General features: G+C 39.3%; 1 long non-coding RNA gene across 1 annotated transcript; it reads right to left on the bottom strand.

The window, feature by feature from the left end:
• Positions 1-4500: 4500 nt before the first annotated feature.
• Positions 4501-5408, bottom strand: LOC127024530 (uncharacterized). Its single transcript, XR_007767563.1, has 3 exons — positions 5162-5408; positions 4804-4859; positions 4501-4579 (listed from the first exon to the last, which is right to left on the bottom strand). It is a non-coding gene; the product is annotated as an uncharacterized LOC127024530 (long non-coding RNA).
• Positions 5409-11538: the final 6130 nt, after the last annotated feature.

Genomic DNA, 11538 nt, shown 5'->3' with positions numbered 1-11538 from the left:
GGGGAACAGCATTTTCTGATGATGTTTAAGAACCCTAAAAATCTGTCTAAAAATGCCAGATCCTCTGTTTAAATGATGTGGCTGCAGTAAGATTTTGTTTGAAAGAATCTAACTGCAGGAAGTTGTTTTTTTTTTAGCCCAGATGGAAAACAGAAAGGCTCTTTCTGGTTCTTGAATCTCATTTTGTGCTATCATGAGCAACTGCATTGTTTAACTCCCTTCCCAAACACCTCAGGCCCCATATATGCCAAGGACTTTTAAAACAGCTTAGCTGCCTGGCAGATTCTTAGTTAGCTCAACCTGGGTGTGCGTTTGTCCATGCTGATGGCTGGATGGGGGCTGTTGCTGCATGTGCTCAGGGCTGAGGAGCTTGGTGTACTGCTATGTGGTGTCTCTGCTAAAGGCAGGTGATGCATGTTTCACATGCACGTAGCTGTCCTGAGTCCAAAGAGAACTGTGCCTCCTCCCGATTCTGTGTTTCCAAGGCAGCATCATCACTATCAAACTTGGACAAAAACAAATGAAAGAATTACCTTCTGGATATATTTATATGCCTAGCTATAAAATACGCCATTTAAAAGTGTTTTTGGTTGATTTTTTTTGGAAGCCACAAGCCATGAAAACAGCATGAAGACAAGGTCTTGCAGACACTGCTTGCTGGAATACAGTTGAGTGTAAATTGAGGTTCAAAGCAACAATGAAGACCAGTCCACAAACAAGCTGTGAGCCCACAGACACCTTGACACAAGTCTGCAGTTAGGATTAAAAGCTGAACCACAGCCGTTTCAAAAACCATGGCATTATCTCATCTTAAGTCCTTTTGTTGGTCCAAAATAAGCTTTATTTGTGGCTCAGTATTATGCGACTGACATTTTTATGTCCCTCATTTGCTGTACGCAATCACTGTTGTGGCAACAAGTGATAATGCCTTGCACTTTAGTGTTTGCTGATGTATAAGCCACTCCAGAGGGAACTGCCCAGGGAGAAAGCAACAATGACCCATGCATTAGCCATATACAGAGGATAGAGAGGAGTTAAAGCTTGCTGCTGTGCCATCAAACCTTCCCAAGCAATTATCAAAAGAAAGGTTAGCAGAGACACTTTGGTCCCAGGCTGTGTTTGCCCATCAGGTTTTTGAGCTGTAAAACTCAAGGGCTAGAAAAGGCCAAGAAAATTCAAGAGCCACTTGGTGAGAGGGAGGGGCTACTTGCTAAAGCATGGGTCAATGGAAGTCTGCTGTGACCAAAACAGTAAGTAATACAAAGATTGCCCCCATGTCACAGCTTCTATTAGGTTATTAACTTCCAGCATCCACATGACTGCATCTGACTGACAAGGTGGCCATGATTCAATTAGCAATCTGTACACACCCACCTTTAGTACTATCGTGGATGTAAAAAGGCACATCTAGAAAAGGAATAACAAATCTATCACCTCAAATACCGTAAAAAGATTATGTTCCTAAAATGCAGATGTTGAATGTCTGATTGATGCCAATCACTGATTTATTATATTTTTTTCCTTTTGCTTCACAAGATTTTTTCCTGCAAATATAAGTGTCCCACTTGCTTAGATAATCCAGTCTAAATACTTACAAGCTTTGTAGGAAGTTATGGCTTCGCTATAACTTTTTTACTAACGTTACGAGAAAGATCCATAACATAATCCTGTAAGGCTTGATTCAGTCACACTTCAAAATCAGATTTTGGCACACTTGTAATCTCTGTATTTAGAATCATTGACACATTTACAGCCCTTTAAGTCTGTTTCTTCCCAACTTTCAGTCTAAACATTTCCTTGAAAACACAGAAATATCCATGACAAATTAGAAGATATGTATCAACCAGCTGATCACAGAAGGCTTCATCTGATAGGCAAGAAGAATATTACTATTACACTATTGTCCAACACAGAGGCAAAGATCCTTTATCAGAAAGGTATCTTGCTATTAATGCGGGCTTGCCAGAGACTCAAATTCTCTGAACGCAAGTGGCTTGATAATGAGGAGAAATACCATGTTTAGACCACTACTGCAAAGCTAGAGTGTTTGGGTTTTTTTTTTTCTTTTCATCACTCAAAAAAAGAAAAAAGGAACGTCTGGTCAAGTGCTTTTGCTGCAAGTTATAAGAAACAATTACAAGTTTGTTTTTCTCGCCCCCCCCCCCCCTTTCCTTTACTCCTTTAAAGGGAATCTGTCTGGAGAGAATGGCATTGCTGAAGTGCTGAAAAAACAGAATGCAGGCTGCCTCCCAGTCATAGCATAGTCCATATATTACATCCGGTTTTATCTGCTCCAGCAGCAGGTGGAACAAATTTAGGCAGTCGGGATAACATTGTTGTCAATTCCATATTATGGTCATTTTTGTGCAAGTCCCTCTTTGGAAGCTAGTATGAAATAGCACAACTCCACCAGACTTTCCTGGGACAGCACTAGTTTACACCAGCTCTGATTTTCAGGCTTATTCTCTAACTACCAGTATGATGTGTGGAAACAATCATAAGAGATTTAAGGAAAAGACTGATGTCTTTCTGTAGTTATTCCATGCTTTCTTGTACCATGTTTTGCCAATTTACAGATGACTTGCTTATTAACCCAGTTTGCCCTCATGGTATCATAACTGATCTAGGGGCTGGTTCCTGCTATGCTAATCTATCACTTGGTGCAACAGCTGCATCTGAAATTGCATGAGAAATACAGATTTACTGCAGAGTAGCAGCAAGCAATCCTTAGTACTGAACCTGCAATCTTTACAAAGTTGGAATTCCCATGGGATTTTGATTCAGGTGTGCAGAATTCACTTTTAAAGGTTGTACATGAACAGAAACACAGTGAGGGCAAACACTAGTAGGGACTCTCGTGGTCCTCAAAATGGTAAACTGTAACATCATACACTAATGTAAGAATACCAGGAGTTAAAGTCCTTCTACAAAGAGAAGAAATTAACTGTTATTTTGCTCTGTTCACGTATTTTCAACTAGATATTTTCCCATCCCTTAACTTTTTAGAACAGAATGAGAAACACTCTTCCAGCCAGTGTGAATGTGGTATTTTAAAAATATTTTCCTCATTTAAATCAGAATGAAAACTTCAACTTCATTTTTTTCATTGCAACTATTCATTTTGTCTTATCTTTTTCAATTTAAGCTTCCATTTATGTGTTTCAAATAGTAGTTTATGAAAGAAATTGTTCAAAGCAGATGTTTCAAAAATGTCAAAACCTTTCCTGTAAAAATGATTTTAAAAGACAGAATGTGATAGGATAGTCTCAGAACAAGCCCCCTCCTGAAAAAAGGTTTGATTTTAATGAATTATCATTTTACAACGCAAACATTTCAATAAGAAATGCTTGATTAATTCCTTCCAATAACCTCTCAAGAAGGAACATCCTTTTACTATCTATAAGCCTGGAATTACTGTGCAAGTGTGCTGAAGAGTGCTAGAGACAGGTATGTGCTCAAAGCCACCTGGGTACTTCTCCTTCATGACTCGCTCTGGTAACCTCAAAGGAAGCACAGAGAAAGTGTTCCTCTCAAAATGACAACAGAACAATGCAATCCCCATGCCCTTGACAAATCAGGCCAGAACAAAGTGGTTGCTTTATTTTCACTTGTCACTCCAATATCCTTTTGCACGCTCTTCAACAAGGAAGACAAGAAGAGTGCATTAAGTGGCTTTACCCATTCCACATTATCCTGTTCTGCATCTGTGTTGATGATATATGCTGAGTGAGTTAAATTCATTCATTAGAGCAGGGCTGTATCTGAACTTATGTTCTCTTCCCAAGGATGTGAGCAGGGAGCATGTTCTGAATCTTGAGATTCCACTCACTAGTGGAGTATGCTGCCATTATAACACTGAGCTGCCATGAAAATGATAGCTTCAATTACATTTTCATGATGAGAAGTTTCCACTAAAGCTGATTTAACAATACATTATACTGTCTATTTTCCATGCCTATGCCAATGACTTGGAAAATTCTAAAATTGTAAAATTTTGTACAAGAGAATAAGCCAGGCCTAATTGCAACCTCCAAGTGTCAGCACTGTAAATTTCAAATCCACAAGAAACAATGCTGCAACCAGCACCCAAATGTAGGACTTATTACTTACTCCTGCACTCATATGTTCCTTCTCCAAGCAGGTGGATAGAAGTCTCTCTACATGGCTTAAACTTTCTCTCTCAATACAGGCTTGCTGACTTTCATCATTTCTCATCATGCAGCAGCAAATAATGTTCGCAGAGTACAGATGCCATTAATAGATGAGTAGAGAAGGGAAAGAAAAACACGTTGGTAACAACTATATGATTATGAAATTCCAAAACTTTGCCAGATGAACATTAATATAGGTTCCAAAGGGTCACTTCTGCAGTTCCTTGTTGAACAGAAGTTTGTACGGTCAGATGACACTGAGTTGAACATATTTAAAAGATTCACCTATATATTTAAGTCAAAAAGTATCATCAATGATACCTTTCAAACCTTGTGTTTATAACCTTCATTCAGCTCTGAAGAGACATCTTTCTCCTCTCTTCCACAGCTAGCATACCTTGCAAACAAGATTCTTTTCAGTTCTATACCTTGGAACAGACAAGGGGCTACATATTACATTCTGCTGTGTTACTGTTCATTAAAAAGATAAGGGAAGAAAAGAAAGCATGCATGAGTGCGTGACATGGACAGATAAGACACCTAAGGCCACAGACAACAACAGGAATACATTTGCTTCCATGATCTGCTTATGTTTTGTCTTAGAAAACACATTAGGAATACAATGTTAAGAAAATGTCACATGTCTACTCACATTGAATGTAGAAGTTTAGCATTTCTTAGGGTCAGGCCTTGAAGACAATATAATTTCTATAAAGAAGCAACGGAAAAATCAGTCAGTTAATTTCTTCAACCACAGTAAAATAAATGACTGTTTCTAACACCACTCTTAAATTGGAGCAGGTCAGATTTCTTTTTTCCCCCTAAAAATTTTTATTGGGCAAAACCCAACAACAACAACAAAACAAACAAAACCCAACTTTTGTTGATTTCTGCAACAAACTAACATTACAAGATATTACTAAAAGTTAAAAGCATGTGTTTTCCTGCATAACCATGCAGGTTTTTTCTACTAACGCTAATGCAAATCACTATAGTGGATCTAAACATACCACTCCATGAAGTGGATCCATTTTGGAAAGATGTGAGTAGAAATGCAGAAGGGTCAGCAGAGATGCTCTGAAAGGCACTCAGCCTTGTTCTAATAGATGTTAGCAGCACTGGAGGACTTTGGTGAGACTAAGAACCACAGGTTTGGTATCTTTCTGGTATTAATAATTACGCATAAACACCTCTATTCCAAGACAGATGACAGCAGTTGCCTGCAGAGGGTCACTGCAGTTTTCTCCAAGCCCAGCAGGAGCTGCTGAATACCTGCAAACAGTCCACAGAAAGATAAGGCAGGATTGGAGCCAAATAAATCCAAGGCCATTTACTAATCACTCATCCCATTGCTTCCAATCTCGCCTCTCCTCTCATTTGCCTGGCGCCTAAGGCTCCTTTCATCAAACACTGAAGGGCAGTAATCTAGGTCAAGACAAAGGGAGTGAATTCTACTGTTGAAAAGACCATGGGGGTAACACACACACACACAAATCACACACAAAGAAACACAGTTAATTGGAAATCTGAAGAGCAAATACTCTTCCTTTTCCTTGCTGCAGAAAGCATATACCCCCCCACATACTCCTATCAACAGAAAACCAATGTTGACCACAGCCAATGTTCACAGGGAAATGCTCTGCTCAGTGAACAGCCAGCCAGGTCATAGCCCTATTTCTACATTCAACTTCAGCTAGCTGCAAAGGGTAATACTATCTTTGTAAGTGATGTACACAAGATCTGTGTAAATGCAATCTCTGTCGAGATTATATAATCTAACAAACATAAAACCAAATGCATGTCCCACCAACTAATCCTCACGAGAGCAGTATTTAGAAGGAAATGCAGAGCTCTGGCATTGTATTTATGTTGCTGGCTAAATCTACTGGGTACTATCAAGGCCAAGTTGTAATCTTCCTCAGAGGTTACCCCTCCCTTGCAGGGCAGAACTCACTTAATTTCACTGGGACCAATATTTGGCTCTCGGAGCATAAACTACAAAGTAGCAGCCAGGCCACACTGCTGCAGCTCCCATAGCCAACAGCAAAAAAGAAAATGAAGAAGCTAGTACTGCCAGTACTTTGTAGGGGGAATGAACAGGTCAGCATTTCACAGATATGTTCTGCATATAGACACGTGTGTATACATTTGCAAGAAACTTGTTCCCTCCCCATGGTGTGCTACATGTTTTGTACATGCAGCCCTCTGTTTTCTGATTGCAAGCCTCGAGGAAGTACTATTGGAACAACCACCCTGGACATGCATATAATTGTTTGACTTGTCCGTATTCTACTTTATCAAGCTTTGACACACAAGTTTCATATCCAGAAAAAAAAGGGGGTTCAGACATAGGGAGCTGATTTGGACCCCTGTTTTAGTGTCAGCACGTTGTTAGTGCCTAAGCCTTATGCTGCACAGACTTGTTTCTGTCACTTTCTACAAGAGCAGCAATAGTTAAATTGGCATGAGGTTCCCTACTGTATGTCATTGACATTTTTATAGTAGTGGAATCAGGTGGACTTTTGCCGTTTCATCTCTATTTACTTGTTTGTTTTGTAATAACCAGTCTATTTTTAAAAACAGAATCATCTGTCCTGGATATTTGGCTGTGTCTGAGTGCAGTACATGAATTAACCTTCAAATGTGCAAATTCAACAGCCTGCAATTATTGCAGTGATCTTTCATTACAGACGCTTTTAAACAAATAGTTTTTTTCCATGTAGGATGAGCTTCCCCGAAACTAGCAAAACCAGGCATCAAACTTAATCACATGCTCTTTTGCTGGCAATAGAAAAAAGGGACCAGAGGCACAGGCCAAGAAGTGCAGAGAGCTTTGGAAGGTAAGCACTGCCCCTCAGCCCAAGGCCAGGGAAGATGTGACTGTCCCTGCTGTCCTCCCTGGGGCTTTGCCAGGGGTACTACCCCTGTGCTGGCTCCAGAGCAGCTGCACATCACCACTTAGCGTCTTAGCTTGAACTGGTATTACAAACTGCTTAGTTCCTAGCTATGGCTCAGGACTCGGCACAGAAGTGGTTCTCCTGCCATTCCAATGGATTAGCAGAAGCATCTGGCCAAGAAGCGGTATGTACAACTAAGAGAGGTGTGTCCAAAACTGTGACAGTAATAGTCATCTGCACTCATCTACCAGAGTGCTTAAGCATATGCTTACCATTAACCCCTTCTTAAAGTCTTCCTGGTATTAAAGGGACTTAGCATGTGCTTGAAGGCTCTGTTGAACACATGAACTGAAGCACGTACTTAAAAGCAGTCAGATGAACTGCAGTCTCAATAGACTGAAAAGTTATTTCTGAAGGCGGCAATGAAAGACAACAAATATCTTCCAGAAGGCTTAACATAAAACCCTCAAAAATGGGATGCTTGGGGTCACTGTCAACGCGCCATAAACCCAGGATTTACTGGGATCATATTTCATTAGAAATCAGCGTGTATATGCTGGGAAGAAAAGATGGCAAAGGGGTTTGTAGAACTTAAAGAATATTTTCTGGTATCTAATACAAAATATTTCTAGATTGTATGCTTCATCACAGTTTTGGCTTTTTATTTTTGTTTAAAGTTTGCTTATAAATGATTTCCTCTACTTTAATATTTTTTAACATGTCTTTTTCCTAATTTGATACAAGTTCCTTAAAGATGGAAAATACTTTTTACATACATAACCCAGCTGGACTTTCAAATTCAGTTTTGCAGAATTTCAAGAATGAAATATGTTGATTTATTTAGAGCTGCTTGGATGCTAAAGGCACTGAGGCCTTTCTATACCTACGGGAAACTGAGCTACGTAGTTACTACAGAATAACTATTTCACAACACTCCTTTCAGTGCAGTTTAGTTATTCAGAGCAGCTGCAGACATACTCCTGCAAAATAAAAGTCACTTTAATTTTAGATTAAGAAGTGAAAATGGGATAGCTATGGTAGAACAGTTAATTCTGCAGCAGCTAAGCCACAAAGAATTTTCCCTGGCATAAAAGTATGCCCATTTCTGTAACTTCACTTTTTAAAGGAATAGTTGTGAAATGGCCACAAAAATCAATGTTAGGGAAGAGCAAGAATGTATTTTGTACTCTTTCTCTTCCACAGATTTCATTGCATGAACCTTCAGATGTATATTGGGACTGAAGAATTATGCTTCAGCAAAACAGTAGCCATAATATTTTCCACAATGCCCAGAAAATTTGGGATTCTCAGTTTTACTTGAGTGTATTAGTAATTCTTAGAAATGAGTTTTTCATCTCATATTGTTTTTTGATCTCATTGGTTTCTGTTATTTGGAAACCCCAAATTTCTTTACAGCAGACAATCAAGATAACACATTTTAAAAACGGAGTAAATTAAAAGTTAAAGATAGTAGTAATTACAAGTATGCACAGGAACTACCCTGATTGTTTGTTTCCCATTGTACAGAAGCTAAGTTAGTAGTTGCATTATTTTTGGAGGTGTTGGCTTGATTTTCAAAATTTATCATCAGATACATCTAGCATGTGTCAGCTTCAATGGAACTTGTGGTTTCCAAGTCTGGCTAACTAAGAAAACATAGCATGTTAATAGGGCACACACGGCCAACGTAACAGAAGATTTGCACCTAGTCTGATGCAGCTGGTTTAGTTTGAAAGACTTTTTTCTTTTTGTGCCTGGTACCATTCAGCATTGAAAGTACCTTTGCTGTGAAAGGACATTGCTAAACTTTCTATTGAGAAAAGCTCACCTGACCCTTCCCTCTCATCTTCCTGCTCCCAAATAGTGTCCATTAATTGTCCTATTCAGCAATTCCTTGCCCTTTACTATGGAGAAAACATCTATTATCCAAGCAGTTTTCAGTGACCTTGGCCTCACAATAGTTTTTCAGGAGGCCTCCAAAAAGACAGATGACTCCAACTACATGGTCTGAACTTGGGCACTGCAGCAAACATCCTCTTCTCAACCGACCAAGTCACTCATCTTCTAGCCAGCACTCATGCCTGACCTTGAATTTGCCAAACTCCTCTTGGCTTTGGGGACAAAACAGTGAAAACTTCTTTCCTTTATTGCTTTCTATACGATTTGATAGATACAACTATTTATCTGTGACATTAGTGTTGCCCTTTCCTCCCTGAGTAAACTCAGAGAGCATAAGGCACTTATAGAGCAGGGCCATGAAGCAAAATAGCAGACTTACTTTTAAAAATAATGTGATTACAGCATTCTCATTGCTCTGCAAAGATGATTCATGGCACCTCTTAATTGGTACTCATGTACACTTTTTGTCTTTGATTTTTTTCCCCAACATGCAATAGAAATGCATATCAAACTTTCAAAATAGGTCATGAAATCTCCTTCATGCCAGTTAACTACTTTAGAGACAGTTTTTATCAACATATTCTCCAATAAATGGATTAATATATTTTTAAAGAGGCAGAAACTGTGTTTCCTCTCTGAAATCAGGGAAGGGAGAAGTCCTGTTCTCACACCTAAATGTATTAAAGCAATGGAACACTACTATCTCAGCTTCTAGACACAAATAGCATAGTCATATCCTCTGATGGGCCTGTCCCCAATTTGTTTGTCATTTGTTTAATTTAAAATCAGAAAATGGGCATTTGTTCTGGTTTAAGCAAACTGCAGCAGAACCTGAGATAAATGTTCTCTTCATGACATGAGTAAAGAAATCAGTGTATTGATGACAGTTTATTCAGCTCAGGGTTATCCCAGAAGTATCAGCCAGACACATCACCGCCTGTCCACCCCTATCAGAGCTCAGGCATAGTTCCAGAAGCCTGAGACTATTTTTGCCATCTGCAACGGTTGTCTTATACTGGCCCAGGCTGAGAAATGCCTATACTACTTCCTCCACTGGAGGTTTGGAGACAATACAGAGGAAACAGAAGGAAGAACTAAGAATATTCGGTATCCTTGTATTTGTGCTATGCAGTATAACAAGCTGTTTGGTGGTCCGTCTCAGGCACAGGGAAAACAATTACCCTTGAGCTAGTACAGGTTCTCATGCCTCTGAGTAGATCATATCTATATTGATAGACTGATAGTAACTGCCGGCAGTAAAAAGAACAGGCTATATAACCAATATCTGCTGACCTAACAATTTTTTTGAAGCTTACAAATAACATCAGCAGACATTTCTGAAAAGGTTCATAGGCCTCATTGATATTTTAATATTTTGTTACACTGAACTTGCGTCTTGTAGCCTCCACCAAGTTTAACTGGATATCCCTTAACAGACTGAATTAAAAAGGAAAACAAACAATTAATTTCTCCTGTAACATGCCAAACAGTGAGTGAGAGGACAGATTGCTTATTGACTTTCCTTTGCTCTTTGTCTTTCAAAACACAGGAGCATAGTGTGTGTCCCATTGCACTGTACCTTGTTTAACCAGGGACTGCCCTGACACCCTCCTTCTGGTGGTCAGGAAATGCGAACAGCAAAGCAGACACTGGGGCTTCATAGCCCAAATCTGCTATTCCTGACTGTACACAGCAAAACTTTATTGGGAAACTGCCCATTTGCTCTCCACTTGACCAAGTACTCTCTTATTCTAAAAAATAATTTTAACAGGCTAAATACTCAGACAACCTCATCTCTTAGTAAATTATATGAAACTATATTGTTTTCAGTCCATAAACTGCATCATAAGAGGCCTAAGCATAACATATAATAAGGCTCAAGATTTTAACTTTAGTATTTTGTACAAGGAACCACACTAAAGAGCAAAGAGAGAAGCATCATGTTCCCAAGGCTCTCCCTCTCCAACAGGGTATTACAAGAAAACAGCACTCAATTTTCAGTGTAAGACTCAGCTGCCCCTTCAAATGCTCAAGGCTGAAAACTGTGGCAACTTCCATCTTCTTATCTGCTAGTGCTTCCTCCTCCTTATCAGGTGCTTACAGACAGCAACAGGATGATAGGGAAGCTGCTGCTTGTGCTGCATCAGAAAGCAAAAAGCAGCACGGATGTGTACAAACACACAACTCAACCAAGCCAAGCTCCAGTTCCCCATCTGCTTGTATGAGGCCAACAAATCAAGAACCAGTTAAGAATACACTTGCTTACCTTCACATTTAAATTGTTCTCCTGCCAGAACACACACATACAGGCAATTTTATTAACTCCCACTCCAAAAAGGGCAATATAGTCCTTCAATACCTTTTCACTTAATGAAAAGGACCGGCTACAAAAATACTTGGAACAATATTCAACCCCAAGATGGTGCTTCCCTTTCTCCAATTTGTATAACATGCTTGTCAAAAAAGAGCTCATACATCACTTAGAAAGAGATAAAGATTGCCACAGTGATCATTATCGAAAAAACACAATCTGCACATGCAACATTGACCACATTCAACCTGTGACCACTTAAAATCTCAGAAAACAACAT

The sequence above is a fragment of the Gymnogyps californianus genome, chromosome 20, assembly GCF_018139145.2.
Source record: "Gymnogyps californianus isolate 813 chromosome 20, ASM1813914v2, whole genome shotgun sequence".
Taxonomy (NCBI): Eukaryota; Metazoa; Chordata; class Aves; order Accipitriformes; family Cathartidae; genus Gymnogyps; species Gymnogyps californianus.
This window is presented reverse-complemented; position numbering and strand designations above follow the sequence as displayed.